Source organism: Microcebus murinus, chromosome 20, assembly GCF_040939455.1.
Source record: "Microcebus murinus isolate Inina chromosome 20, M.murinus_Inina_mat1.0, whole genome shotgun sequence".
NCBI lineage: Eukaryota > Metazoa > Chordata > Mammalia > Primates > Cheirogaleidae > Microcebus > Microcebus murinus.
In genome coordinates this window covers 1,342,832-1,369,370 of record NC_134123.1, presented here as the reverse complement: position 1 = coordinate 1,369,370, position 26,539 = coordinate 1,342,832, and the positions used below count along the sequence as shown (strand labels likewise).

Here is a 26,539-nt window from a genome sequence, read left to right as displayed (position 1 = left end):
GTCCTGCCCGAAGGCCCAGCTGGCCTGCGGGTCCTTAGAGTGGCAAAAACCTCCGAAAACTGAGACTGAGGGTCCGGTGGGTGTCTGCACTTTTGTGCTGGGCACCCCAGGGAGGCCCGGGGGCTGGCTGGACAACGCGGTCTGCTGGGCGGGGGGTTTGGAGGAGCAACTGATGCCCTTTGCACTTTGGGTAGCAAGAGTCTGAGGTGTCTCTGAGCCCTGTGCCATGTCGGGGGGGGGGTGCGGGGCGGAGGAGGAGGAGGAGGAGGTGGGAAGGGCCGGGGCCTGCAGTCCTGTTCCCGGGGTGGCACGGCAAGTGGCTTCTTCCACAGGCTGCTTGGCCTGGGCTCCCTGCACCTGGGCCTTTGGAGGACCGGCCCTGTGCTTGCCAACACTTCCTGCAGGGACCCAGAGCTGGGAGGTGGCATCTCTCAGCCCTGGGTCGGGCAGAGCCCCAGCGGGCCATGCCCACAACCTCTCTCAGCACCGGTCCCCCAGAAGGCTCCTTTGGGACCAGGATTCTCTTGCGGTGACTCTTTAAGGTCTGGCCCCTGGATGGAGGGGCACCAGGAGTAGAGGAGCAGGAAGGGGAAGGGGGTGGCCATGCGAGGGGACACTTTGAGGCCAAGTCCCAGCTTCAGCCTGATCCTCCTGGGAACCCCGCTCTGAGACAAGGAGCCGGGCTTCGCATTCCCACAGCAGCCAGTCGTGGGCTGAGGACACCTGGGGCGTTGGGAACTCCCTGGCTTCTCCTTGGTTTAACATCTAGAGCTGCTTGTGAATCGCGCCGCCACACACACCCGAGCGCAGGTGTCTTCCGCACAGACTGCGGGCCTCGCTCTTCTGAATGCCGCTAGCTCGCCACCCACCCACGGGTGAACCTGGTCAGGGTGCTTTCTCTCAGGGGCAGACTCTTTTCCGGGCGGGCTACCGGTGTCTCTGTTTGCTCGTTTCTTTCTTCCATTTCGGGAAAGTCTTCCTTGCTGGGTGTGGAAATCTCCTATGCCTTCCCTCGCCTATTCTGTCAGCTTTAAAATTCTCTTTCAGTTGCCACCCTCACAGATGGATTAGGAAACTCTTTCCGGTGCACTCATTAGTGAAATGACCTCCAGGAAGCTGGAATCCAATATCTAATGGCCGATTTTTAGCGAGTCCACACGCCAGGGTGGTCGGGGTCCAATGCAGCCCCGGCCAGGCCCAGGCCCGTTGGACTGGGCCACAGGAGGACACGGAGGAGGGTCCCGGCCCCCACGAAGCGGTGCCGGCAGTTCTCCACGGGCTTGGGCGTTTTCCAGAGGTAGGAGATGGAGGGGACTGATTTCTTCAGCGCCCCCCAGACCACGCCACCCCACCCCACCCATGGGACACATCCCCAGAGAGAGACGCCCCATACACTGGCTGTGCCCCAGCCCTGGCTCGGGGGAATAGGCGGCAGCCCACCCACAGGGCGAGGGGGGGGGCGCAGCTGAAAGGGGTTGTGGGGGAGGGCGGCCCCTGGCTGGGGTCAAAGGGCGAGCGTCCCGCGCGTGCGCAGTCAGCGGCAGCGACGCGCTGGGGGTGGGCAGCGGGTAGGTGAAGGAGGCCGGGCGAGGAGACGAGGGGGGCTGGGAGGGCTCCACCTTGGCGAGTCCAGCCGTGGAGGCGCATCTTGTGTGAGTGTGAGTGAGTGTGAGTGTGTGTGTGTGTGTATAGAGAGACAGCCCCCCACCCCGCCCCGCCCCGCCCCGCCCCGCCCATCACCCCCGTCCCTGGGAGCCAGCGGGACCCGGCCGGCGAACTCAACCGGCCCGGCCCGGCCCGGCGCGGGGCCTGGGGCGGGAGGCGGCGGCGGGGAAGCCCAGAGAGGCTCGGCTTCTCGAGCGGGGCAGGGGCGCCCTCCGCCGCCGTCTAGGGCCACACCACCCTGAACGCCCCCGATCTCGTCTGGTCTCGGAAGCTAAGCAGGGTCGGGCCTGGTTAGTACTTGGATGGGAGACCGCCTGGGAATACCGGGTGCCACAGGCTGCTTCTTTTTTTTTTTTTTTGGCCTCTTGTTCTGTCCCCTTTCTGGGAGCGCGGCGGCGGCCCGGGGTGGGGGTCACCCCCACCCTCAGCGCCCGCCGCGGTGCCTGGCGCCCCAGCCCGCACCGTGGGGCCTCCTCTTGTCCCAAGCCGCGACACCGCCGCCACGCGGCAGCATGCGTGGCATCTGGACTGTCAGGTCTCAGACCAAAGGTCTGCTCTGTGGGAACCGACACGCTGGAGGAAACCTTGAGAGTCTGAGAGGGGAGGGAGTTCCAGAAGAAGGCCAGGATGTCATTTTGAGGGAGTATGTGACCAGAACTCGTCCCGTTGCTTTTGGGGTTCTATGGGCTACACGCAGGAATCTTTGGTGGTGGCACCTGATGTTGGGGGATCCGGAGTCACACCCAGACCTGCTCCACAGGCCTCCTTTTACTTTTCTCTTCGGATTCATTATTTTTAAAAAGTGTCTCTTACCTCTAGGATTGCATTTTCTTTTCTCTCTCTTTTCAAGCAGATGATGGGAGTACAAGTATTCAGGTGACATGTGTTGCCCGTGCCGCCCTCCCCCCTGTGTTCCTTTTTTTTTTTTTTTTTTGAGACAGAGTCTCGTTTTGCTGCCCAGGCTAGAGTGAGTGCCATGGCGTCAGCCTAGCTCACAGCAACCTCAATCTCCGGGCTCAAGCAATCCTGCTGCCTCAGCCTCCCGAGTAGTTGGGACTACAGACATGCACCACCACGCCCGGCTGTGTTTTTCTATATATATTAGTTGGCCAATTAATTTCTTTCTATTTTTAGTAGAGACGGGGTCTCGCTCTTGCTCAGGCTGGTTTCGAACTCCTGACCTGGAGCAATCCGCCCGCCTCGGCCTCCCAGAGAGCTAGGATTACAGGCGTGAGCCACCGCGCCCGGCCCCCCCTGTGTTCTTATTCATATACCTCTCATGTTGTTCCAGCGTATTGTGGGGGTACCAATGTTAAGGTCGGGTGCCTTGCCCTCTCCAAGCCTCCCCCCTCGGGTCAGAGCTTCAAGTGCGCCCATCCCCCAGTCGGTGCGCACCCACCCCATGCCTAATGGATGTGTATGCCCCTCCCCTCCCCCCACCCGCCCGACACCCACCCGATGAAGGTGATTCCTCTCTGTCCACTTAGGCGTCCATCCGTTCGTACCAATTTGCTGGTGAGCGCGCTCACGTGGTGCTCGTGTGTCCATTCTTGGGATACTTGGCTTCCTGGAACGGGTTCCAGCTCTGGCCAGGAGAACACGAGAGGCGCCCTCTCACCGCTGCTCCTCACAGCCGAATGGCACTCCGTGGTGTCCACGCGCCACATTTTATTGATGCACTCCTGGATGGATGGGCACTCGGGTCGCTTCCACGTCTTTGGGATTGTGAATTGTGCCCTAACTGTAACCCTAACCCTTACCCAGCCCGTCTCCTCTGCCCCTGCCTGACGCACTCCTCCCCGGCCAGGCCCGTCACTGTCCTGGGCCCCCGCCTGACCGGCTCCTCCCCGCCCGGCCGGTCACCGTCCTCTGCCCCTGCCTGACACGCTCCTTCCCGCCCGGCCTCTCACCGTCCTCGGCCCCTGCCTGACCGGCTCCTCCGTCGCCTGGGCCTTCCAAGGGCTTGGTGTGGACGCTGCTTCCAGGAAGCCCTCCAGAAACCCGGCAGCAGGGTGGCCGCAGCAGTCTCCAGCAGCCATCCCTAAGTCGCGTGAGTGCGGGGGACGTGCCCCCGCTGTGCCGCGGGGGCCCAGCCTGGTGTCTTCCCTGAGGCCCTGCGGCTGCCGGCTGGGCTGCCGCTCCCCGCAAGGGGAGAGCCGCGGAGGTGGGGACCGCCTCCTGATGGGGACGTACACGCAGCTCTCCACGTCGGATTCCGGGGCTCTCTGTCCTGCCCGAAGGCCCAGCTGGCCTGCGGGTCCTTAGAGTGGCAAAAACCTCCGAAAACTGAGACTGAGGGTCCGGTGGGTGTCTGCACTTTTGTGCTGGGCACCCCAGGGAGGCCCGGGGGCTGGCTGGACAACGCGGTCTGCTGGGCGGGGGGTTTGGAGGAGCAACTGATGCCCTTTGCACTTTGGGTAGCAAGAGTCTGAGGTGTCTCTGAGCCCTGTGCCATGTCGGGGGGGGGTGCGGGGCGGAGGAGGAGGAGGAGGAGGTGGGAAGGGCCGGGGCCTGCAGTCCTGTTCCCGGGGTGGCACGGCAAGTGGCTTCTTCCACAGGCTGCTTGGCCTGGGCTCCCTGCACCTGGGCCTTTGGAGGACCGGCCCTGTGCTTGCCAACACTTCCTGCAGGGACCCAGAGCTGGGAGGTGGCATCTCTCAGCCCTGGGTCGGGCAGAGCCCCAGCGGGCCATGCCCACAACCTCTCTCAGCACCGGTCCCCCAGAAGGCTCCTTTGGGACCAGGATTTTCTTGCGGTGACTCTTTAAGGTCTGGCCCCTGGATGGAGGGGCACCAGGAGTAGAGGAGCAGGAAGGGGAAGGGGGTGGCCATGCGAGGGGACACTTTGAGGCCAAGTCCCAGCTTCAGCCTGATCCTCCTGGGAACCCCGCTCTGAGACAAGGAGCCGGGCTTCGCATTCCCACAGCAGCCAGTCGTGGGCTGAGGACACCTGGGGCGTTGGGAACTCCCTGGCTTCTCCTTGGTTTAACATCTAGAGCTGCTTGTGAATCGCGCCGCCACACACACCCGAGCGCAGGTGTCTTCCGCACAGACTGCGGGCCTCGCTCTTCTGAATGCCGCTAGCTCGCCACCCACCCACGGGTGAACCTGGTCAGGGTGCTTTCTCTCAGGGGCAGACTCTTTTCCGGGCGGGCTACCGGTGTCTCTGTTTGCTCGTTTCTTTCTTCCATTTCGGGAAAGTCTTCCTTGCTGGGTGTGGAAATCTCCTATGCCTTCCCTCGCCTATTCTGTCAGCTTTAAAATTCTCTTTCAGTTGCCACCCTCACAGATGGATTAGGAAACTCTTTCCGGTGCACTCATTAGTGAAATGACCTCCAGGAAGCTGGAATCCAATATCTAATGGCCGATTTTTAGCGAGTCCACACGCCAGGGTGGTCGGGGTCCAATGCAGCCCCGGCCAGGCCCAGGCCCGTTGGACTGGGCCACAGGAGGACACGGAGGAGGGTCCCGGCCCCCACGAAGCGGTGCCGGCAGTTCTCCACGGGCTTGGGCGTTTTCCAGAGGTAGGAGATGGAGGGGACTGATTTCTTCAGCGCCCCCCAGACCACGCCACCCCACCCCACCCATGGGACACATCCCCAGAGAGAGACGCCCCATACACTGGCTGTGCCCCAGCCCTGGCTCGGGGGAATAGGCGGCAGCCCACCCACAGGGCGAGGGGGGGGGCGCAGCTGAAAGGGGTTGTGGGGGAGGGCGGCCCCTGGCTGGGGTCAAAGGGCGAGCGTCCCGCGCGTGCGCAGTCAGCGGCAGCGACGCGCTGGGGGTGGGCAGCGGGTAGGTGAAGGAGGCCGGGCGAGGAGACGAGGGGGGCTGGGAGGGCTCCACCTTGGCGAGTCCAGCCGTGGAGGCGCATCTTGTGTGAGTGTGAGTGAGTGTGAGTGTGTGTGTGTGTGTATAGAGAGACAGCCCCCCACCCCGCCCCGCCCCGCCCCGCCCCGCCCATCACCCCCGTCCCTGGGAGCCAGCGGGACCCGGCCGGCGAACTCAACCGGCCCGGCCCGGCCCGGCGCGGGGCCTGGGGCGGGAGGCGGCGGCGGGGAAGCCCAGAGAGGCTCGGCTTCTCGAGCGGGGCAGGGGCGCCCTCCGCCGCCGTCTAGGGCCACACCACCCTGAACGCCCCCGATCTCGTCTGGTCTCGGAAGCTAAGCAGGGTCGGGCCTGGTTAGTACTTGGATGGGAGACCGCCTGGGAATACCGGGTGCCACAGGCTGCTTCTTTTTTTTTTTTTTTGGCCTCTTGTTCTGTCCCCTTTCTGGGAGCGCGGCGGCGGCCCGGGGTGGGGGTCACCCCCACCCTCAGCGCCCGCCGCGGTGCCTGGCGCCCCAGCCCGCACCGTGGGGCCTCCTCTTGTCCCAAGCCGCGACACCGCCGCCACGCGGCAGCATGCGTGGCATCTGGACTGTCAGGTCTCAGACCAAAGGTCTGCTCTGTGGGAACCGACACGCTGGAGGAAACCTTGAGAGTCTGAGAGGGGAGGGAGTTCCAGAAGAAGGCCAGGATGTCATTTTGAGGGAGTATGTGACCAGAACTCGTCCCGTTGCTTTTGGGGTTCTATGGGCTACACGCAGGAATCTTTGGTGGTGGCACCTGATGTTGGGGGATCCGGAGTCACACCCAGACCTGCTCCACAGGCCTCCTTTTACTTTTCTCTTCGGATTCATTATTTTTAAAAAGTGTCTCTTACCTCTAGGATTGCATTTTCTTTTCTCTCTCTTTTCAAGCAGATGATGGGAGTACAAGTATTCAGGTGACATGTGTTGCCCGTGCCGCCCTCCCCCCTGTGTTCCTTTTTTTTTTTTTTTTTTGAGACAGAGTCTCGTTTTGCTGCCCAGGCTAGAGTGAGTGCCATGGCGTCAGCCTAGCTCACAGCAACCTCAATCTCCGGGCTCAAGCAATCCTGCTGCCTCAGCCTCCCGAGTAGTTGGGACTACAGACATGCACCACCACGCCCGGCTGTGTTTTTCTATATATATTAGTTGGCCAATTAATTTCTTTCTATTTTTAGTAGAGACGGGGTCTCGCTCTTGCTCAGGCTGGTTTCGAACTCCTGACCTGGAGCAATCCGCCCGCCTCGGCCTCCCAGAGAGCTAGGATTACAGGCGTGAGCCACCGCGCCCGGCCCCCCCTGTGTTCTTATTCATATACCTCTCATGTTGTTCCAGCGTATTGTGGGGGTACCAATGTTAAGGTCGGGTGCCTTGCCCTCTCCAAGCCTCCCCCCTCGGGTCAGAGCTTCAAGTGCGCCCATCCCCCAGTCGGTGCGCACCCACCCCATGCCTAATGGATGTGTATGCCCCTCCCCTCCCCCCACCCGCCCGACACCCACCCGATGAAGGTGATTCCTCTCTGTCCACTTAGGCGTCCATCCGTTCGTACCAATTTGCTGGTGAGCGCGCTCACGTGGTGCTCGTGTGTCCATTCTTGGGATACTTGGCTTCCTGGAACGGGTTCCAGCTCTGGCCAGGAGAACACGAGAGGCGCCCTCTCACCGCTGCTCCTCACAGCCGAATGGCACTCCGTGGTGTCCACGCGCCACATTTTATTGATGCACTCCTGGATGGATGGGCACTCGGGTCGCTTCCACGTCTTTGGGATTGTGAATTGTGCCCTAACTGTAACCCTAACCCTTACCCAGCCCGTCTCCTCTGCCCCTGCCTGACGCACTCCTCCCCGGCCAGGCCCGTCACTGTCCTGGGCCCCCGCCTGACCGGCTCCTCCCCGCCCGGCCGGTCACCGTCCTCTGCCCCTGCCTGACACGCTCCTTCCCGCCCGGCCTCTCACCGTCCTCGGCCCCTGCCTGACCGGCTCCTCCGTCGCCTGGGCCTTCCAAGGGCTTGGTGTGGACGCTGCTTCCAGGAAGCCCTCCAGAAACCCGGCAGCAGGGTGGCCGCAGCAGTCTCCAGCAGCCATCCCTAAGTCGCGTGAGTGCGGGGGACGTGCCCCCGCTGTGCCGCGGGGGCCCAGCCTGGTGTCTTCCCTGAGGCCCTGCGGCTGCCGGCTGGGCTGCCGCTCCCCGCAAGGGGAGAGCCGCGGAGGTGGGGACCGCCTCCTGATGGGGACGTACACGCAGCTCTCCACGTCGGATTCCGGGGCTCTCTGTCCTGCCCGAAGGCCCAGCTGGCCTGCGGGTCCTTAGAGTGGCAAAAACCTCCGAAAACTGAGACTGAGGGTCCGGTGGGTGTCTGCACTTTTGTGCTGGGCACCCCAGGGAGGCCCGGGGGCTGGCTGGACAACGCGGTCTGCTGGGCGGGGGGTTTGGAGGAGCAACTGATGCCCTTTGCACTTTGGGTAGCAAGAGTCTGAGGTGTCTCTGAGCCCTGTGCCATGTCGGGGGGGGGGTGCGGGGCGGAGGAGGAGGAGGAGGAGGTGGGAAGGGCCGGGGCCTGCAGTCCTGTTCCCGGGGTGGCACGGCAAGTGGCTTCTTCCACAGGCTGCTTGGCCTGGGCTCCCTGCACCTGGGCCTTTGGAGGACCGGCCCTGTGCTTGCCAACACTTCCTGCAGGGACCCAGAGCTGGGAGGTGGCATCTCTCAGCCCTGGGTCGGGCAGAGCCCCAGCGGGCCATGCCCACAACCTCTCTCAGCACCGGTCCCCCAGAAGGCTCCTTTGGGACCAGGATTCTCTTGCGGTGACTCTTTAAGGTCTGGCCCCTGGATGGAGGGGCACCAGGAGTAGAGGAGCAGGAAGGGGAAGGGGGTGGCCATGCGAGGGGACACTTTGAGGCCAAGTCCCAGCTTCAGCCTGATCCTCCTGGGAACCCCGCTCTGAGACAAGGAGCCGGGCTTCGCATTCCCACAGCAGCCAGTCGTGGGCTGAGGACACCTGGGGCGTTGGGAACTCCCTGGCTTCTCCTTGGTTTAACATCTAGAGCTGCTTGTGAATCGCGCCGCCACACACACCCGAGCGCAGGTGTCTTCCGCACAGACTGCGGGCCTCGCTCTTCTGAATGCCGCTAGCTCGCCACCCACCCACGGGTGAACCTGGTCAGGGTGCTTTCTCTCAGGGGCAGACTCTTTTCCGGGCGGGCTACCGGTGTCTCTGTTTGCTCGTTTCTTTCTTCCATTTCGGGAAAGTCTTCCTTGCTGGGTGTGGAAATCTCCTATGCCTTCCCTCGCCTATTCTGTCAGCTTTAAAATTCTCTTTCAGTTGCCACCCTCACAGATGGATTAGGAAACTCTTTCCGGTGCACTCATTAGTGAAATGACCTCCAGGAAGCTGGAATCCAATATCTAATGGCCGATTTTTAGCGAGTCCACACGCCAGGGTGGTCGGGGTCCAATGCAGCCCCGGCCAGGCCCAGGCCCGTTGGACTGGGCCACAGGAGGACACGGAGGAGGGTCCCGGCCCCCACGAAGCGGTGCCGGCAGTTCTCCACGGGCTTGGGCGTTTTCCAGAGGTAGGAGATGGAGGGGACTGATTTCTTCAGCGCCCCCCAGACCACGCCACCCCACCCCACCCATGGGACACATCCCCAGAGAGAGACGCCCCATACACTGGCTGTGCCCCAGCCCTGGCCCGGGGGAATAGGCGGCAGCCCACCCACAGGGCGAGGGGGGGGGCGCAGCTGAAAGGGGTTGTGGGGGAGGGCGGCCCCTGGCTGGGGTCAAAGGGCGAGCGTCCCGCGCGTGCGCAGTCAGCGGCAGCGACGCGCTGGGGGTGGGCAGCGGGTAGGTGAAGGAGGCCGGGCGAGGAGACGAGGGGGGCTGGGAGGGCTCCACCTTGGCGAGTCCAGCCGTGGAGGCGCATCTTGTGTGAGTGTGAGTGAGTGTGAGTGTGTGTGTGTGTGTATAGAGAGACAGCCCCCCACCCCGCCCCGCCCCGCCCCGCCCCGCCCATCACCCCCGTCCCTGGGAGCCAGCGGGACCCGCCGGCGAACTCAACCGGCCCGGCCCGGCCCGGCGCGGGGCCTGGGGCGGGAGGCGGCGGCGGGGAAGCCCAGAGAGGCTCGGCTTCTCGAGCGGGGCAGGGGCGCCCTCCGCCGCCGTCTAGGGCCACACCACCCTGAACGCCCCCGATCTCGTCTGGTCTCGGAAGCTAAGCAGGGTCGGGCCTGGTTAGTACTTGGATGGGAGACCGCCTGGGAATACCCGGTGCCACAGGCTGCTTCTTTTTTTTTTTTTTTGGCCTCTTGTTCTGTCCCCTTTCTGGGAGCGCGGCGGCGGCCCGGGGTGGGGGTCACCCCCACCCTCAGCGCCCGCCGCGGTGCCTGGCGCCCCAGCCCGCACCGTGGGGCCTCCTCTTGTCCCAAGCCGCGACACCGCCGCCACGCGGCAGCATGCGTGGCATCTGGACTGTCAGGTCTCAGACCAAAGGTCTGCTCTGTGGGAACCGACACGCTGGAGGAAACCTTGAGAGTCTGAGAGGGGAGGGAGTTCCAGAAGAAGGCCAGGATGTCATTTTGAGGGAGTATGTGACCAGAACTCGTCCCGTTGCTTTTGGGGTTCTATGGGCTACACGCAGGAATCTTTGGTGGTGGCACCTGATGTTGGGGGATCCGGAGTCACACCCAGACCTGCTCCACAGGCCTCCTTTTACTTTTCTCTTCGGATTCATTATTTTTAAAAAGTGTCTCTTACCTCTAGGATTGCATTTTCTTTTCTCTCTCTTTTCAAGCAGATGATGGGAGTACAAGTATTCAGGTGACATGTGTTGCCCGTGCCGCCCTCCCCCCTGTGTTCCTTTTTTTTTTTTTTTTTGAGACAGAGTCTCGTTTTGCTGCCCAGGCTAGAGTGAGTGCCATGGCGTCAGCCTAGCTCACAGCAACCTCAATCTCCGGGCTCAAGCAATCCTGCTGCCTCAGCCTCCCGAGTAGTTGGGACTACAGACATGCACCACCACGCCCGGCTGTGTTTTTCTATATATATTAGTTGGCCAATTAATTTCTTTCTATTTTTAGTAGAGACGGGGTCTCGCTCTTGCTCAGGCTGGTTTCGAACTCCTGACCTGGAGCAATCCGCCCGCCTCGGCCTCCCAGAGAGCTAGGATTACAGGCGTGAGCCACCGCGCCCGGCCCCCCCTGTGTTCTTATTCATATACCTCTCATGTTGTTCCAGCGTATTGTGGGGGTACCAATGTTAAGGTCGGGTGCCTTGCCCTCTCCAAGCCTCCCCCCTCGGGTCAGAGCTTCAAGTGCGCCCATCCCCCAGTCGGTGCGCACCCACCCCATGCCTAATGGATGTGTATGCCCCTCCCCTCCCCCCACCCGCCCGACACCCACCCGATGAAGGTGATTCCTCTCTGTCCACTTAGGCGTCCATCCGTTCGTACCAATTTGCTGGTGAGCGCGCTCACGTGGTGCTCGTGTGTCCATTCTTGGGATACTTGGCTTCCTGGAACGGGTTCCAGCTCTGGCCAGGAGAACACGAGAGGCGCCCTCTCACCGCTGCTCCTCACAGCCGAATGGCACTCCGTGGTGTCCACGCGCCACATTTTATTGATGCACTCCTGGATGGATGGGCACTCGGGTCGCTTCCACGTCTTTGGGATTGTGAATTGTGCCCTAACTGTAACCCTAACCCTTACCCAGCCCGTCTCCTCTGCCCCTGCCTGACGCACTCCTCCCCGGCCAGGCCCGTCACTGTCCTGGGCCCCCGCCTGACCGGCTCCTCCCCGCCCGGCCGGTCACCGTCCTCTGCCCCTGCCTGACACGCTCCTTCCCGCCCGGCCTCTCACCGTCCTCGGCCCCTGCCTGACCGGCTCCTCCGTCGCCTGGGCCTTCCAAGGGCTTGGTGTGGACGCTGCTTCCAGGAAGCCCTCCAGAAACCCGGCAGCAGGGTGGCCGCAGCAGTCTCCAGCAGCCGTCCCTAAGTCGCGTGAGTGCGGGGGACGTGCCCCCGCTGTGCCGCGGGGGCCCAGCCTGGTGTCTTCCCTGAGGCCCTGCGGCTGCCGGCTGGGCTGCCGCTCCCCGCAAGGGGAGAGCCGCGGAGGTGGGGACCGCCTCCTGATGGGGACGTACACGCAGCTCTCCACGTCGGATTCCGGGGCTCTCTGTCCTGCCCGAAGGCCCAGCTGGCCTGCGGGTCCTTAGAGTGGCAAAAACCTCCGAAAACTGAGACTGAGGGTCCGGTGGGTGTCTGCACTTTTGTGCTGGGCACCCCAGGGAGGCCCGGGGGCTGGCTGGACAACGCGGTCTGCTGGGCGGGGGGTTTGGAGGAGCAACTGATGCCCTTTGCACTTTGGGTAGCAAGAGTCTGAGGTGTCTCTGAGCCCTGTGCCATGTCGGGGGGGGGGTGCGGGGCGGAGGAGGAGGAGGAGGAGGTGGGAAGGGCCGGGGCCTGCAGTCCTGTTCCCGGGGTGGCACGGCAAGTGGCTTCTTCCACAGGCTGCTTGGCCTGGGCTCCCTGCACCTGGGCCTTTGGAGGACCGGCCCTGTGCTTGCCAACACTTCCTGCAGGGACCCAGAGCTGGGAGGTGGCATCTCTCAGCCCTGGGTCGGGCAGAGCCCCAGCGGGCCATGCCCACAACCTCTCTCAGCACCGGTCCCCCAGAAGGCTCCTTTGGGACCAGGATTCTCTTGCGGTGACTCTTTAAGGTCTGGCCCCTGGATGGAGGGGCACCAGGAGTAGAGGAGCAGGAAGGGGAAGGGGGTGGCCATGCGAGGGGACACTTTGAGGCCAAGTCCCAGCTTCAGCCTGATCCTCCTGGGAACCCCGCTCTGAGACAAGGAGCCGGGCTTCGCATTCCCACAGCAGCCAGTCGTGGGCTGAGGACACCTGGGGCGTTGGGAACTCCCTGGCTTCTCCTTGGTTTAACATCTAGAGCTGCTTGTGAATCGCGCCGCCACACACACCCGAGCGCAGGTGTCTTCCGCACAGACTGCGGGCCTCGCTCTTCTGAATGCCGCTAGCTCGCCACCCACCCACGGGTGAACCTGGTCAGGGTGCTTTCTCTCAGGGGCAGACTCTTTTCCGGGCGGGCTACCGGTGTCTCTGTTTGCTCGTTTCTTTCTTCCATTTCGGGAAAGTCTTCCTTGCTGGGTGTGGAAATCTCCTATGCCTTCCCTCGCCTATTCTGTCAGCTTTAAAATTCTCTTTCAGTTGCCACCCTCACAGATGGATTAGGAAACTCTTTCCGGTGCACTCATTAGTGAAATGACCTCCAGGAAGCTGGAATCCAATATCTAATGGCCGATTTTTAGCGAGTCCACACGCCAGGGTGGTCGGGGTCCAATGCAGCCCCGGCCAGGCCCAGGCCCGTTGGACTGGGCCACAGGAGGACACGGAGGAGGGTCCCGGCCCCCACGAAGCGGTGCCGGCAGTTCTCCACGGGCTTGGGCGTTTTCCAGAGGTAGGAGATGGAGGGGACTGATTTCTTCAGCGCCCCCCAGACCACGCCACCCCACCCCACCCATGGGACACATCCCCAGAGAGAGACGCCCCATACACTGGCTGTGCCCCAGCCCTGGCTCGGGGGAATAGGCGGCAGCCCACCCACAGGGCGAGGGGGGGGGCGCAGCTGAAAGGGGTTGTGGGGGAGGGCGGCCCCTGGCTGGGGTCAAAGGGCGAGCGTCCCGCGCGTGCGCAGTCAGCGGCAGCGACGCGCTGGGGGTGGGCAGCGGGTAGGTGAAGGAGGCCGGGCGAGGAGACGAGGGGGGCTGGGAGGGCTCCACCTTGGCGAGTCCAGCCGTGGAGGCGCATCTTGTGTGAGTGTGAGTGAGTGTGAGTGTGTGTGTGTGTGTATAGAGAGACAGCCCCCCACCCCGCCCCGCCCCGCCCCGCCCCGCCCATCACCCCCGTCCCTGGGAGCCAGCGGGACCCGGCCGGCGAACTCAACCGGCCCGGCCCGGCCCGGCGCGGGGCCTGGGGCGGGAGGCGGCGGCGGGGAAGCCCAGAGAGGCTCGGCTTCTCGAGCGGGGCAGGGGCGCCCTCCGCCGCCGTCTAGGGCCACACCACCCTGAACGCCCCCGATCTCGTCTGGTCTCGGAAGCTAAGCAGGGTCGGGCCTGGTTAGTACTTGGATGGGAGACCGCCTGGGAATACCGGGTGCCACAGGCTGCTTCTTTTTTTTTTTTTTTGGCCTCTTGTTCTGTCCCCTTTCTGGGAGCGCGGCGGCGGCCCGGGGTGGGGGTCACCCCCACCCTCAGCGCCCGCCGCGGTGCCTGGCGCCCCAGCCCGCACCGTGGGGCCTCCTCTTGTCCCAAGCCGCGACACCGCCGCCACGCGGCAGCATGCGTGGCATCTGGACTGTCAGGTCTCAGACCAAAGGTCTGCTCTGTGGGAACCGACACGCTGGAGGAAACCTTGAGAGTCTGAGAGGGGAGGGAGTTCCAGAAGAAGGCCAGGATGTCATTTTGAGGGAGTATGTGACCAGAACTCGTCCCGTTGCTTTTGGGGTTCTATGGGCTACACGCAGGAATCTTTGGTGGTGGCACCTGATGTTGGGGGATCCGGAGTCACACCCAGACCTGCTCCACAGGCCTCCTTTTACTTTTCTCTTCGGATTCATTATTTTTAAAAAGTGTCTCTTACCTCTAGGATTGCATTTTCTTTTCTCTCTCTTTTCAAGCAGATGATGGGAGTACAAGTATTCAGGTGACATGTGTTGCCCGTGCCGCCCTCCCCCCTGTGTTCCTTTTTTTTTTTTTTTTTTGAGACAGAGTCTCGTTTTGCTGCCCAGGCTAGAGTGAGTGCCATGGCGTCAGCCTAGCTCACAGCAACCTCAATCTCCGGGCTCAAGCAATCCTGCTGCCTCAGCCTCCCGAGTAGTTGGGACTACAGACATGCACCACCACGCCCGGCTGTGTTTTTCTATATATATTAGTTGGCCAATTAATTTCTTTCTATTTTTAGTAGAGACGGGGTCTCGCTCTTGCTCAGGCTGGTTTCGAACTCCTGACCTGGAGCAATCCGCCCGCCTCGGCCTCCCAGAGAGCTAGGATTACAGGCGTGAGCCACCGCGCCCGGCCCCCCCTGTGTTCTTATTCATATACCTCTCATGTTGTTCCAGCGTATTGTGGGGGTACCAATGTTAAGGTCGGGTGCCTTGCCCTCTCCAAGCCTCCCCCCTCGGGTCAGAGCTTCAAGTGCGCCCATCCCCCAGTCGGTGCGCACCCACCCCATGCCTAATGGATGTGTATGCCCCTCCCCTCCCCCCACCCGCCCGACACCCACCCGATGAAGGTGATTCCTCTCTGTCCACTTAGGCGTCCATCCGTTCGTACCAATTTGCTGGTGAGCGCGCTCACGTGGTGCTCGTGTGTCCATTCTTGGGATACTTGGCTTCCTGGAACGGGTTCCAGCTCTGGCCAGGAGAACACGAGAGGCGCCCTCTCACCGCTGCTCCTCACAGCCGAATGGCACTCCGTGGTGTCCACGCGCCACATTTTATTGATGCACTCCTGGATGGATGGGCACTCGGGTCGCTTCCACGTCTTTGGGATTGTGAATTGTGCCCTAACTGTAACCCTAACCCTTACCCAGCCCGTCTCCTCTGCCCCTGCCTGACGCACTCCTCCCCGGCCAGGCCCGTCACTGTCCTGGGCCCCCGCCTGACCGGCTCCTCCCCGCCCGGCCGGTCACCGTCCTCTGCCCCTGCCTGACACGCTCCTTCCCGCCCGGCCTCTCACCGTCCTCGGCCCCTGCCTGACCGGCTCCTCCGTCGCCTGGGCCTTCCAAGGGCTTGGTGTGGACGCTGCTTCCAGGAAGCCCTCCAGAAACCCGGCAGCAGGGTGGCCGCAGCAGTCTCCAGCAGCCGTCCCTAAGTCGCGTGAGTGCGGGGGACGTGCCCCCGCTGTGCCGCGGGGGCCCAGCCTGGTGTCTTCCCTGAGGCCCTGCGGCTGCCGGCTGGGCTGCCGCTCCCCGCAAGGGGAGAGCCGCGGAGGTGGGGACCGCCTCCTGATGGGGACGTACACGCAGCTCTCCACGTCGGATTCCGGGGCTCTCTGTCCTGCCCGAAGGCCCAGCTGGCCTGCGGGTCCTTAGAGTGGCAAAAACCTCCGAAAACTGAGACTGAGGGTCCGGTGGGTGTCTGCACTTTTGTGCTGGGCACCCCAGGGAGGCCCGGGGGCTGGCTGGACAACGCGGTCTGCTGGGCGGGGGGTTTGGAGGAGCAACTGATGCCCTTTGCACTTTGGGTAGCAAGAGTCTGAGGTGTCTCTGAGCCCTGTGCCATGTCGGGGGGGGGGTGCGGGGCGGAGGAGGAGGAGGAGGAGGTGGGAAGGGCCGGGGCCTGCAGTCCTGTTCCCGGGGTGGCACGGCAAGTGGCTTCTTCCACAGGCTGCTTGGCCTGGGCTCCCTGCACCTGGGCCTTTGGAGGACCGGCCCTGTGCTTGCCAACACTTCCTGCAGGGACCCAGAGCTGGGAGGTGGCATCTCTCAGCCCTGGGTCGGGCAGAGCCCCAGCGGGCCATGCCCACAACCTCTCTCAGCACCGGTCCCCCAGAAGGCTCCTTTGGGACCAGGATTCTCTTGCGGTGACTCTTTAAGGTCTGGCCCCTGGATGGAGGGGCACCAGGAGTAGAGGAGCAGGAAGGGGAAGGGGGTGGCCATGCGAGGGGACACTTTGAGGCCAAGTCCCAGCTTCAGCCTGATCCTCCTGGGAACCCCGCTCTGAGACAAGGAGCCGGGCTTCGCATTCCCACAGCAGCCAGTCGTGGGCTGAGGACACCTGGGGCGTTGGGAACTCCCTGGCTTCTCCTTGGTTTAACATCTAGAGCTGCTTGTGAATCGCGCCGCCACACACACCCGAGCGCAGGTGTCTTCCGCACAGACTGCGGGCCTCGCTCTTCTGAATGCCGCTAGCTCGCCACCCACCCACGGGTGAACCTGGTCAGGGTGCTTTCTCTCAGGGGCAGACTCTTTTCCGGGCGGGCTACCGGTGTCTCTGTTTGCTCGTTTCTTTCTTCCATTTCGGGAAAGTCTTCCTTGCTGGGTGTGGAAATCTCCTATGCCTTCCCTCGCCTATTCTGTCAGCTTTAAAATTCTCTTTCAGTTGCCACCCTCACAGATGGATTAGGAAACTCTTTCCGGTGCACTCATTAGTGAAATGACCTCCAGGAAGCTGGAATCCAATATCTAATGGCCGATTTTTAGCGAGTCCACACGCCAGGGTGGTCGGGGTCCAATGCAGCCCCGGCCAGGCCCAGGCCCGTTGGACTGGGCCACAGGAGGACACGGAGGAGGGTCCCGGCCCCCACGAAGCGGTGCCGGCAGTTCTCCACGGGCTTGGGCGTTTTCCAGAGGTAGGAGATGGAGGGGACTGATTTCTTCAGCGCCCCCCAGACCACGCCACCCCACCCCACCCATGGGACACATCCCCAGAGAGAGACGCCCCATACACTGGCTGTGCCCCAGCCCTGGCCCGGGGGAATAGGCGGCAGCCCACCCACAGGGCGAGGGGGGGGGCGCAGCTGAAAGGGGTTGTGGGGGAGGGCGGCCCCTGGCTGGGGTCAAAGGGCGAGCGTCCCGCGCGTGCGCAGTCAGCGGCAGCGACGCGCTGGGGGTGGGCAGCGGGTAGGTGAAGGAGGCCGGGCGAGGAGACGAGGGGGGCTGGGAGGGCTCCACCTTGGCGAGTCCAGCCGTGGAGGCGCATCTTGTGTGAGTGTGAGTGAGTGTGAGTGTGTGTGTGTGTGTATAGAGAGACAGCCCCCCACCCCGCCCCGCCCCGCCCCGCCCATCACCCCCGTCCCTGGGAGCCAGCGGGACCCGCCGGCGAACTCAACCGGCCCGGCCCGGCCCGGCGCGGGGCCTGGGGCGGGAGGCGGCGGCGGGGAAGCCCAGAGAGGCTCGGCTCCCAGAGAGGCTCGGCTTCTCGAGCGGGGCAGGGGCGCCCTCCGCCGCCGTCTAGGGCCACACCACCCTGAACGCCCCCGATCTCGTCTGGTCTCGGAAGCTAAGCAGGGTCGGGCCTGGTTAGTACTTGGATGGGAGACCGCCTGGGAATACCGGGTGCCACAGGCTGCTTCTTTTTTTTTTTTTTTGGCCTCTTGTTCTGTCCCCTTTCTGGGAGCGCGGCGGCGGCCCGGGGTGGGGGTCACCCCCACCCTCAGCGCCCGCCGCGGTGCCTGGCGCCCCAGCCCGCACCGTGGGGCCTCCTCTTGTCCCAAGCCGCGACACCGCCGCCACGCGGCAGCATGCGTGGCATCTGGACTGTCAGGTCTCAGACCAAAGGTCTGCTCTGTGGGAACCGACACGCTGGAGGAAACCTTGAGAGTCTGAGAGGGGAGGGAGTTCCAGAAGAAGGCCAGGATGTCATTTTGAGGGAGTATGTGACCAGAACTCGTCCCGTTGCTTTTGGGGTTCTATGGGCTACACGCAGGAATCTTTGGTGGTGGCACCTGATGTTGGGGGATCCGGAGTCACACCCAGACCTGCTCCACAGGCCTCCTTTTACTTTTCTCTTCGGATTCATTATTTTTAAAAAGTGTCTCTTACCTCTAGGATTGCATTTTCTTTTCTCTCTCTTTTCAAGCAGATGATGGGAGTACAAGTATTCAGGTGACATGTGTTGCCCGTGCCGCCCTCCCCCCTGTGTTCCTTTTTTTTTTTTTTTTTGAGACAGAGTCTCGTTTTGCTGCCCAGGCTAGAGTGAGTGCCATGGCGTCAGCCTAGCTCACAGCAACCTCAATCTCCGGGCTCAAGCAATCCTGCTGCCTCAGCCTCCCGAGTAGTTGGGACTACAGACATGCACCACCACGCCCGGCTGTGTTTTTCTATATATATTAGTTGGCCAATTAATTTCTTTCTATTTTTAGTAGAGACGGGGTCTCGCTCTTGCTCAGGCTGGTTTCGAACTCCTGACCTGGAGCAATCCGCCCGCCTCGGCCTCCCAGAGAGCTAGGATTACAGGCGTGAGCCACCGCGCCCGGCCCCCCCTGTGTTCTTATTCATATACCTCTCATGTTGTTCCAGCGTATTGTGGGGGTACCAATGTTAAGGTCGGGTGCCTTGCCCTCTCCAAGCCTCCCCCCTCGGGTCAGAGCTTCAAGTGCGCCCATCCCCCAGTCGGTGCGCACCCACCCCATGCCTAATGGATGTGTATGCCCCTCCCCTCCCCCCACCCGCCCGACACCCACCCGATGAAGGTGATTCCTCTCTGTCCACTTAGGCGTCCATCCGTTCGTACCAATTTGCTGGTGAGCGCGCGCACGTGGTGCTCGTGTGTCCATTCTTGGGATACTTGGCTTCCTGGAACGGGTTCCAGCTCTGGCCAGGAGAACACGAGAGGCGCCCTCTCACCGCTGCTCCTCACAGCCGAATGGCACTCCATGGTGTCCACGCGCCACATTTTATTGATGCACTCCTGGATGGATGGGCACTCGGGTCGCTTCCACGTCTTTGGGATTGTGAATTGTGCCCTAACTGTAACCCTAACCCTTACCCAGCCCGTCTCCTCTGCCCCTGCCTGACGCACTCCTCCCCGGCCAGGCCCGTCACTGTCCTGGGACCCCGCCTGACCGGCTCCTCCCCGCCCGGCCGGTCACCGTCCTCTGCCCCTGCCTGACATGCTCCTTCCCGCCCGCCCGGCCTCTCACCGTCCTCGGCCCCTGCCTGACCGGCTCCTCCGTCGCCTGGGCCTTCCAAGGGCTTGGTGTGGACGCTGCTTCCAGGAAGCCCTCCAGAAACCCGGCAGCAGGGTGGCCGCAGCAGTCTCCAGCAGCCGTCCCTAAGTCGCGTGAGTGCGGGGGACGTGCCCCCGCTGTGCCGCGGGGGCCCAGCCTGGTGTCTTCCCTGAGGCCCTGCGGCTGCCGGCTGGGCTGCCGCTCCCCGCAAGGGGAGAGCCGCGGAGGTGGGGACCGCCTCCTGATGGGGACGTACACGCAGCTCTCCACGTCGGATTCCGGGGCTCTCTGTCCTGCCCGAAGGCCCAGCTGGCCTGCGGGTCCTTAGAGTGGCAAAAACCTCCGAAAACTGAGACTGAGGGTCCGGTGGGTGTCTGCACTTTTGTGCTGGGCACCCCAGGGAGGCCCGGGGGCTGGCTGGACAACGCGGTCTGCTGGGCGGGGGGTTTGGAGGAGCAACTGATGCCCTTTGCACTTTGGGTAGCAAGAGTCTGAGGTGTCTCTGAGCCCTGTGCCATGTCGGGGGGGGGTGCGGGGCGGAGGAGGAGGAGGAGGAGGTGGGAAGGGCCGGGGCCTGCAGTCCTGTTCCCGGGGTGGCACGGCAAGTGGCTTCTTCCACAGGCTGCTTGGCCTGGGCTCCCTGCACCTGGGCCTTTGGAGGACCGGCCCTGTGCTTGCCAACACTTCCTGCAGGGACCCAGAGCTGGGAGGTGGCATCTCTCAGCCCTGGGTCGGGCAGAGCCCCAGCGGGCCATGCCCACAACCTCTCTCAGCACCGGTCCCCCAGAAGGCTCCTTTGGGACCAGGATTCTCTTGCGGTGACTCTTTAAGGTCTGGCCCCTGGATGGAGGGGCACCAGGAGTAGAGGAGCAGGAAGGGGAAGGGGGTGGCCATGCGAGGGGACACTTTGAGGCCAAGTCCCAGCTTCAGCCTGATCCTCCTGGGAACCCCGCTCTGAGACAAGGAGCCGGGCTTCGCATTCCCACAGCAGCCAGTCGTGGGCTGAGGACACCTGGGGCGTTGGGAACTCCCTGGCTTCTCCTTGGTTTAACATCTAGAGCTGCTTGTGAATCGCGCCGCCACACACACCCGAGCGCAGGTGTCTTCCGCACAGACTGCGGGCCTCGCTCTTCTGAATGCCGCTAGCTCGCCACCCACCCACGGGTGAACCTGGTCAGGGTGCTTTCTCTCAGGGGCAGACTCTTTTCCGGGCGGGCTACCGGTGTCTCTGTTTGCTCGTTTCTTTCTTCCATTTCGGGAAAGTCTTCCTTGCTGGGTGTGGAAATCTCCTATGCCTTCCCTCGCCTATTCTGTCAGCTTTAAAATTCTCTTTCAGTGGCCACCCTCACAGATGGATTAGGAAACTCTTTCCGGTGCACTCATTAGTGAAATGACCTCCAGGAAGCTGGAATCCAATATCTAATGGCCGATTTTTAGCGAGTCCACACGCCAGGGTGGTCGGGGTCCAATGCAGCCCCGGCCAGGCCCAGGCCCGTTGGACTGGGCCACAGGAGGACACGGAGGAGGGTCCCGGCCCCCACGAAGCGGTGCCGGCAGTTCTCCACGGGCTTGGGCGTTTTCCAGAGGTAGGAGATGGAGGGGACTGATTTCTTCAGCGCCCCCCAGACCACGCCACCCCACCCCACCCATGGGACACATCCCCAGAGAGAGACGCCCCATACACTGGCTGTGCCCCAGCCCTGGCCCGGGGGAATAGGCGGCAGCCCACCCACAGGGCGAGGGGGGGGGCGCAGCTGAAAGGGGTTGTGGGGGAGGGCGGCCCCTGGCTGGGGTCAAAGGGCGAGCGTCCCGCGCGTGCGCAGTCAGCGGCAGCGACGCGCTGGGGGTGGGCAGCGGGTAGGTGAAGGAGGCCGGGCGAGGAGACGAGGGGGGCTGGGAGGGCTCCACCTTGGCGAGTCCAGCCGTGGAGGCGCATCTTGTGTGAGTGTGAGTGAGTGTGAGTGTGTGTGTGTGTGTATAGAGAGACAGCCCCCCACCCCGCCCCGCCCCGCCCCGCCCCGCCCATCACCCCCGTCCCTGGGAGCCAGCGGGACCCGCCGGCGAACTCAACCGGCCCGGCCCGGCCCGGCGCGGGGCCTGGGGCGGGAGGCGGCGGCGGGGAAGCCCAGAGAGGCTCGGCTTCTCGAGCGGGGCAGGGGCGCCCTCCGCCGCCGTCTAGGGCCACACCACCCTGAACGCCCCCGATCTCGTCTGGTCTCGGAAGCTAAGCAGGGTCGGGCCTGGTTAGTACTTGGATGGGAGACCGCCTGGGAATACCCGGTGCCACAGGCTGCTTCTTTTTTTTTTTTTTTGGCCTCTTGTTCTGTCCCCTTTCTGGGAGCGCGGCGGCGGCCCGGGGTGGGGGTCACCCCCACCCTCAGCGCCCGCCGCGGTGCCTGGCGCCCCAGCCCGCACCGTGGGGCCTCCTCTTGTCCCAAGCCGCGACACCGCCGCCACGCGGCAGCATGCGTGGCATCTGGACTGTCAGGTCTCAGACCAAAGGTCTGCTCTGTGGGAACCGACACGCTGGAGGAAACCTTGAGAGTCTGAGAGGGGAGGGAGTTCCAGAAGAAGGCCAGGATGTCATTTTGAGGGAGTATGTGACCAGAACTCGTCCCGTTGCTTTTGGGGTTCTATGGGCTACACGCAGGAATCTTTGGTGGTGGCACCTGATGTTGGGGGATTCGGAGTCACACCCAGACCTGCTCCACAGGCCTCCTTTTACTTTTCTCTTCGGATTCATTATTTTTAAAAAGTGTCTCTTACCTCTAGGATTGCATTTTCTTTTCTCTCTCTTTTCAAGCAGATGATGGGAGTACAAGTATTCAGGTGACATGTGTTGCCCGTGCCGCCCTCCCCCCTGTGTTCCTTTTTTTTTTTTTTTTTTGAGACAGAGTCTCGTTTTGCTGCCCAGGCTAGAGTGAGTGCCATGGCGTCAGCCTAGCTCACAGCAACCTCAATCTCCGGGCTCAAGCAATCCTGCTGCCTCAGCCTCCCGAGTAGTTGGGACTACAGACATGCACCACCACGCCCGGCTGTGTTTTTCTATATATATTAGTTGGCCAATTAATTTCTTTCTATTTTTAGTAGAGACGGGGTCTCGCTCTTGCTCAGGCTGGTTTCGAACTCCTGACCTGGAGCAATCCGCCCGCCTCGGCCTCCCAGAGAGCTAGGATTACAGGCGTGAGCCACCGCGCCCGGCCCCCCCTGTGTTCTTATTCATATACCTCTCATGTTGTTCCAGCGTATTGTGGGGGTACCAATGTTAAGGTCGGGTGCCTTGCCCTCTCCAAGCCTCCCCCCTCGGGTCAGAGCTTCAAGTGCGCCCATCCCCCAGTCGGTGCGCACCCACCCCATGCCTAATGGATGTGTATGCCCCTCCCCTCCCCCCACCCGCCCGACACCCACCCGATGAAGGTGATTCCTCTCTGTCCACTTAGGCGTCCATCCGTTCGTACCAATTTGCTGGTGAGCGCGCTCACGTGGTGCTCGTGTGTCCATTCTTGGGATACTTGGCTTCCTGGAACGGGTTCCAGCTCTGGCCAGGAGAACACGAGAGGCGCCCTCTCACCGCTGCTCCTCACAGCCGAATGGCACTCCGTGGTGTCCACGCGCCACATTTTATTGATGCACTCCTGGATGGATGGGCACTCGGGTCGCTTCCACGTCTTTGGGATTGTGAATTGTGCCCTAACTGTAACCCTAACCCTTACCCAGCCCGTCTCCTCTGCCCCTGCCTGACGCACTCCTCCCCGGCCAGGCCCGTCACTGTCCTGGGCCCCCGCCTGACCGGCTCCTCCCCGCCCGGCCGGTCACCGTCCTCTGCCCCTGCCTGACACGCTCCTTCCCGCCCGGCCTCTCACCGTCCTCGGCCCCTGCCTGACCGGCTCCTCCGTCGCCTGGGCCTTCCAAGGGCTTGGTGTGGACGCTGCTTCCAGGAAGCCCTCCAGAAACCCGGCAGCAGGGTGGCCGCAGCAGTCTCCAGCAGCCGTCCCTAAGTCGCGTGAGTGCGGGGGACGTGCCCCCGCTGTGCCGCGGGGGCCCAGCCTGGTGTCTTCCCTGAGGCCCTGCGGCTGCCGGCTGGGCTGCCGCTCCCCGCAAGGGGAGAGCCGCGGAGGTGGGGACCGCCTCCTGATGGGGACGTACACGCAGCTCTCCACGTCGGATTCCGGGGCTCTCTGTCCTGCCCGAAGGCCCAGCTGGCCTGCGGGTCCTTAGAGTGGCAAAAACCTCCGAAAACTGAGACTGAGGGTCCGGTGGGTGTCTGCACTTTTGTGCTGGGCACCCCAGGGAGGCCCGGGGGCTGGCTGGACAACGCGGTCTGCTGGGCGGGGGGTTTGGAGGAGCAACTGATGCCCTTTGCACTTTGGGTAGCAAGAGTCTGAGGTGTCTCTGAGCCCTGTGCCATGTCGGGGGGGGGGGTGCGGGGCGGAGGAGGAGGAGGAGGAGGTGGGAAGGGCCGGGGCCTGCAGTCCTGTTCCCGGGGTGGCACGGCAAGTGGCTTCTTCCACAGGCTGCTTGGCCTGGGCTCCCTGCACCTGGGCCTTTGGAGGACCGGCCCTGTGCTTGCCAACACTTCCTGCAGGGACCCAGAGCTGGGAGGTGGCATCTCTCAGCCCTGGGTCGGGCAGAGCCCCAGCGGGCCATGCCCACAACCTCTCTCAGCACCGGTCCCCCAGAAGGCTCCTTTGGGACCAGGATTCTCTTGCGGTGACTCTTTAAGGTCTGGCCCCTGGATGGAGGGGCACCAGGAGTAGAGGAGCAGGAAGGGGAAGGGGGTGGCCATGCGAGGGGACACTTTGAGGCCAAGTCCCAGCTTCAGCCTGATCCTCCTGGGAACCCCGCTCTGAGACAAGGAGCCGGGCTTCGCATTCCCACAGCAGCCAGTCGTGGGCTGAGGACACCTGGGGCGTTGGGAACTCCCTGGCTTCTCCTTGGTTTAACATCTAGAGCTGCTTGTGAATCGCGCCGCCACACACACCCGAGCGCAGGTGTCTTCCGCACAGACTGCGGGCCTCGCTCTTCTGAATGCCGCTAGCTCGCCACCCACCCACGGGTGAACCTGGTCAGGGTGCTTTCTCTCAGGGGCAGACTCTTTTCCGGGCGGGCTACCGGTGTCTCTGTTTGCTCGTTTCTTTCTTCCATTTCGGGAAAGTCTTCCTTGCTGGGTGTGGAAATCTCCTATGCCTTCCCTCGCCTATTCTGTCAGCTTTAAAATTCTCTTTCAGTGGCCACCCTCACAGATGGATTAGGAAACTCTTTCCGGTGCACTCATTAGTGAAATGACCTCCAGGAAGCTGGAATCCAATATCTAATGGCCGATTTTTAGCGAGTCCACACGCCAGGGTGGTCGGGGTCCAATGCAGCCCCGGCCAGGCCCAGGCCCGTTGGACTGGGCCACAGGAGGACACGGAGGAGGGTCCCGGCCCCCACGAAGCGGTGCCGGCAGTTCTCCACGGGCTTGGGCGTTTTCCAGAGGTAGGAGATGGAGGGGACTGATTTCTTCAGCGCCCCCCAGACCACGCCACCCCACCCCACCCATGGGACACATCCCCAGAGAGAGACGCCCCATACACTGGCTGTGCCCCAGCCCTGGCCCGGGGGAATAGGCGGCAGCCCACCCACAGGGCGAGGGGGGGGGCGCAGCTGAAAGGGGTTGTGGGGGAGGGCGGCCCCTGGCTGGGGTCAAAGGGCGAGCGTCCCGCGCGTGCGCAGTCAGCGGCAGCGACGCGCTGGGGGTGGGCAGCGGGTAGGTGAAGGAGGCCGGGCGAGGAGACGAGGGGGGCTGGGAGGGCTCCACCTTGGCGAGTCCAGCCGTGGAGGCGCATCTTGTGTGAGTGTGAGTGAGTGTGAGTGTGTGTGTGTGTGTATAGAGAGACAGCCCCCCACCCCGCCCCGCCCCGCCCCGCCCCGCCCATCACCCCCGTCCCTGGGAGCCAGCGGGACCCGCCGGCGAACTCAACCGGCCCGGCCCGGCCCGGCGCGGGGCCTGGGGCGGGAGGCGGCGGCGGGGAAGCCCAGAGAGGCTCGGCTTCTCGAGCGGGGCAGGGGCGCCCTCCGCCGCCGTCTAGGGCCACACCACCCTGAACGCCCCCGATCTCGTCTGGTCTCGGAAGCTAAGCAGGGTCGGGCCTGGTTAGTACTTGGATGGGAGACCGCCTGGGAATACCCGGTGCCACAGGCTGCTTCTTTTTTTTTTTTTTTGGCCTCTTGTTCTGTCCCCTTTCTGGGAGCGCGGCGGCGGCCCGGGGTGGGGGTCACCCCCACCCTCAGCGCCCGCCGCGGTGCCTGGCGCCCCAGCCCGCACCGTGGGGCCTCCTCTTGTCCCAAGCCGCGACACCGCCGCCACGCGGCAGCATGCGTGGCATCTGGACTGTCAGGTCTCAGACCAAAGGTCTGCTCTGTGGGAACCGACACGCTGGAGGAAACCTTGAGAGTCTGAGAGGGGAGGGAGTTCCAGAAGAAGGCCAGGATGTCATTTTGAGGGAGTATGTGACCAGAACTCGTCCCGTTGCTTTTGGGGTTCTATGGGCTACACGCAGGAATCTTTGGTGGTGGCACCTGATGTTGGGGGATTCGGAGTCACACCCAGACCTGCTCCACAGGCCTCCTTTTACTTTTCTCTTCGGATTCATTATTTTTAAAAAGTGTCTCTTACCTCTAGGATTGCATTTTCTTTTCTCTCTCTTTTCAAGCAGATGATGGGAGTACAAGTATTCAGGTGACATGTGTTGCCCGTGCCGCCCTCCCCCCTGTGTTCCTTTTTTTTTTTTTTTTTTGAGACAGAGTCTCGTTTTGCTGCCCAGGCTAGAGTGAGTGCCATGGCGTCAGCCTAGCTCACAGCAACCTCAATCTCCGGGCTCAAGCAATCCTGCTGCCTCAGCCTCCCGAGTAGTTGGGACTACAGACATGCACCACCACGCCCGGCTGTGTTTTTCTATATATATTAGTTGGCCAATTAATTTCTTTCTATTTTTAGTAGAGACGGGGTCTCGCTCTTGCTCAGGCTGGTTTCGAACTCCTGACCTGGAGCAATCCGCCCGCCTCGGCCTCCCAGAGAGCTAGGATTACAGGCGTGAGCCACCGCGCCCGGCCCCCCCTGTGTTCTTATTCATATACCTCTCATGTTGTTCCAGCGTATTGTGGGGGTACCAATGTTAAGGTCGGGTGCCTTGCCCTCTCCAAGCCTCCCCCCTCGGGTCAGAGCTTCAAGTGCGCCCATCCCCCAGTCGGTGCGCACCCACCCCATGCCTAATGGATGTGTATGCCCCTCCCCTCCCCCCACCCGCCCGACACCCACCCGATGAAGGTGATTCCTCTCTGTCCACTTAGGCGTCCATCCGTTCGTACCAATTTGC

At 62.9% G+C, this 26,539-nt stretch overlaps 7 non-coding genes across 7 annotated transcripts; all 7 read left to right on the top strand.

Annotated features, from left to right (window-relative positions):
- Window positions 1-1,885: 1,885 nt before the first annotated feature.
- On the top strand, window positions 1,886-2,004 carry LOC142862682 (5S ribosomal RNA). Its single transcript, XR_012913779.1, has one exon. It is a non-coding gene; the product is annotated as a 5S ribosomal RNA (ribosomal RNA).
- Window positions 2,005-5,776: 3,772 nt separating this feature from the next.
- LOC142862681 (5S ribosomal RNA) lies at window positions 5,777-5,895 on the top strand. Its single transcript, XR_012913778.1, has one exon. It is a non-coding gene; the product is annotated as a 5S ribosomal RNA (ribosomal RNA).
- A 3,772-nt stretch (window positions 5,896-9,667) lies between these two features.
- Window positions 9,668-9,786, top strand: LOC142862997 (5S ribosomal RNA). Its single transcript, XR_012913887.1, has one exon. It is a non-coding gene; the product is annotated as a 5S ribosomal RNA (ribosomal RNA).
- Window positions 9,787-13,558: 3,772 nt separating this feature from the next.
- Window positions 13,559-13,677, top strand: LOC142862680 (5S ribosomal RNA). The gene has a single exon (XR_012913777.1). It is a non-coding gene; the product is annotated as a 5S ribosomal RNA (ribosomal RNA).
- A 3,784-nt stretch (window positions 13,678-17,461) lies between these two features.
- Window positions 17,462-17,580, top strand: LOC142862679 (5S ribosomal RNA). The gene has a single exon (XR_012913776.1). It is a non-coding gene; the product is annotated as a 5S ribosomal RNA (ribosomal RNA).
- A 3,774-nt stretch (window positions 17,581-21,354) lies between these two features.
- LOC142862986 (5S ribosomal RNA) lies at window positions 21,355-21,473 on the top strand. The gene has a single exon (XR_012913877.1). It is a non-coding gene; the product is annotated as a 5S ribosomal RNA (ribosomal RNA).
- A 3,773-nt stretch (window positions 21,474-25,246) lies between these two features.
- Window positions 25,247-25,365, top strand: LOC142862975 (5S ribosomal RNA). Its single transcript, XR_012913867.1, has one exon. It is a non-coding gene; the product is annotated as a 5S ribosomal RNA (ribosomal RNA).
- The last annotated feature ends 1,174 nt before the right edge of the window (window positions 25,366-26,539 follow it).